Here is a 3,435-nt window from a genome sequence, read left to right on the forward strand (position 1 = left end):
TCAGACGAAGTTGCTAGACGATATTGGAGAAGCATCACAAACAATGCCCCATACAACTCTTCAAACTTGAAGGCAAAACTCATCACCAGGAACGCTTTGAAGGCTATCAGATTAGCTTTCGCCATAAATCTCTTAGGAAGAACCACAAACCGCAACAAGGTATACAAGCAGGATCTATTCTACATGTGGTGCATGGAGAATGATGTCAGCATCAACATGGGGGTTCAAGCTAGGAAGTGGCTCCAAACCCAGCAAAAGCCTAAGGTTCAGACTGTGTTTATTGGACCTTTTGTTACTAGACTGTGCACCGGGTTGGGCCTACTGAACCGGTTGATGGGAGAGAGATCCGATGGTTGTACAATTTCTTTCTCCGTGGGTGAGTTTTTGCCGCTGAACTAAAGCTTGGAGGTGATGATGCACCTGATCTAGAGGCTTCTGATGAGGATGATGATGAGGACGAGGAAGAGAATGAGGAGGAGAATGCTGCACAGGAGCAAGGCCCTACTCCAATGGATTGGGACACAACTCAGAATTTTCATAGGCAGCTCCATGAGGAACAAATGAACTATTGGCGTGAGCAAAACACATGGCAAGAAGGCCACTTCACATCCATCTCCGCGAGACAGGATGTCCACACCGAGGACCTCAACCGCATGAGACAGGCGGTGGAGGAAAATGATAGGAGAATTGTCGCTCTTGAAGCTAGATTCGACAGGCAATTCCATCCCTTCGGTGATGAGTGATGCCTTCCTTCGATTTTTCTCGGTCCTGACCTATTGACACTAGATACTGAGTTCCTTGACTTTGGTTACTATGGTTGCTAGCCCCATCTGAACATTAGGATCCCTATGCGCGGGGTTCCGACTTTTATTTCCTTTATTTCTTTACTTTGCTTTACTTATCTTTATCGCTTTATGTTATTTAATTTCGAACTGCTTTACTTTTCCGCATTTCTATTTGAATAATTCTACTTATTTATTATGCTTTATTATCTAAGTTTTTGTTATTTTTATTGCTTTTATATTTCTATCAGCTTATAATAATTGAATAGTACTCCGAAAACGCTTTTTGTATGTTATGTCTATATTTCTTATAAAGCATCTATAACGGGAGCAGGCCTATGCTGGAAGCTAAAGTGTGGAAAGAGGGATGCATACTTGGTTTATCCTCTTATCCCTTTTCTAATTTTAAGCCCCGTTTTGATCTTTAAAGTGTGGAAATATTTTCTTTATAGCTTTGTGTATGAGTATAATAGAGTTTACCATGATTAATAGGATTGTTTGATGCATACCCTTTATCCCAAATCAATTTCCAAAGTGTGGAAAGGGATCTTTATTTGTCTACCCTTAGAATCCCTATTTCATTCCTTTACCCTGTACGTATGGAAACATCGAGGACGATGTTTACTTTAAAGTGTGGAAAGGACGCACTTCGTGCTTTACATGCTTACATGCTTAGTATTAGAAGTTGAAGCTCTTGGGAATGATAAGCGGGTGCATTTGCAGTTTTGAAAAGAGAGTTATTATTTGTGTTATCTAGGGAGAATTTTGACTGGATGCCCAAAAATTTTTACTCTCGAAATATCTTTGAGGAAGTTACTTTTCGCACCCATGAGAGTGTTTAGAGCCAAATAAGTTTATATTCTTGCCTGCTTGCATGATGTTCACCTCTTATTTACGTAGGACCTTAGTCAAGGATCTTTCGAAGTGGGAGTGTGCACTCTTTAATTTTAGAAAGATAAAACTAGCAAGGCCCGGAATTGAACAAACCTTGGTAGGGCATGGGGCAAAAGGTGAGCCTAATGATGAGCTTAATGAGAAAACAAAACCCTTGAACCATAAATAGAAAAAGGCATGAGGGGTTGACACGAGGAGAAGTCGAAAAGGCAAAAGGCCAATCACCAAAGAGTTTAAAATTGAGGGAAGCCAATTCGTTGGGTTGTGTCCAAACCATAGTCTTTGGTAAGCAAAAAGCTTTATCTGGAGTCGGTTGTTCACATAAAAAGATCCCAAGAATTGAGAAAATAGAGCTGAGGTGAGCCGCTTCGCTAGGATTCGAGTAACCCATTGCACTGACCTTCGAAAAAGCATGGATCTCCATGTGAAGTCGGGTGGCTTGATGGCGTTATCCTTGGAAGTGAGAAGAAAGAGGGACCGCGTTAAGCCAAAAAGCGGTGAGTGGTCCATGCCCCTACCCTCATTTACATTTACGCTGGGCTTTGGCGTATAAGGATGGAAAGTTGATTAGCTAGTGCACATCGTTCCCACTAGTAGGATCGGCTAGAGGCCCTATTTAAATAAAAAGGTGAACCAAAACTTTGGAAATGCATGCTTGCGTATGGTGAGAGAAGTGTGATCCCTTGTTTTATTTGTTTTATCTACGAAAGGTTTCTATTTCCCGAAAATATTTCTTGAGTTGCTGACATCTGACCAAAATCCTTTGTAGATAACACAAATGATTTCCCCCGTTTCAACAGTCTTAGACACCCATTATTTTGACTTGCCAAAAGCTTTGTTTTGCATGAGAGAGTATCTCGGAGACTTATAAGCTTAGAGAGTCAAATGTCTTGCTTGAGGACAAGCAAGAAACAAAGTGTGGAAATTTTGATAAGACTCCGAGATACCCTTATTTCAGGCACATTTTAGGGTGTTTTATCGTGTCTATAACATCCTTACTTGGTAAATTATGTGCGTAAATGCTTGAAAATCACTAACTGATGCACGGAAGCTACTTTTAGCTTAAAAGAAGTAAAACAGGAGCCCTGAGAGCAAATAGTACCAAAAGATGAGCTTAAAGAGCAAACCAGGCAAGAGCGGAGCCCCGGAGGACCCATCTGGAAGGCCACACGCGTGTGAGCAGGCGTGAAAACTTTCCAGAAGCTTCCCACGCACGCTCACACGCGTGTGAGAGGCGTGGAGACTGTGATGCGCGAATTTCAGCTAGGGTTGCCATTTCGGAGACTATTTAAACCCCTTTGATGAATTTTTCAAGGGAGAGCCCAGAAAATTAGTTTTCCTTTTCTTAGTTTTTCCTTTGGAGAACTCTCTCCATTTTTTTTTCTTAGTTTTTAGATTAGATCAATCTCCATTGTAGAAGACAACAAGCTTGGATTGAAGATCTTCTTCTATCTAGGTGATCTCTATTTCATTTCTATAATTCTAGCTATCTTGTTCTTGGATTAAATTAGCTTTTGCTTGTATTTCATATTATGAGTAGCTAATTTAGTCTAGGGATTTGGATTGTGTGATTGAATATTGCTTTTGTGATGATCTTATTTCTATATCTTGGATCTATGAGTTTGTGTTGATGGATTATCTATTCTTGTCTTTTGATTGTTGTTTTGATGAGATCATGTTTGGATTTGGCCAATCTAGATGAGAGATTGAGCTCTTGACTCTTTCATGTCTTTGACTAGAGTTAGGATTTGAAGCTTGA

The sequence above is a fragment of the Ipomoea triloba genome, chromosome 13, assembly GCF_003576645.1.
Source record: "Ipomoea triloba cultivar NCNSP0323 chromosome 13, ASM357664v1".
In the NCBI taxonomy this organism is placed as follows: domain Eukaryota; kingdom Viridiplantae; phylum Streptophyta; class Magnoliopsida; order Solanales; family Convolvulaceae; genus Ipomoea; species Ipomoea triloba.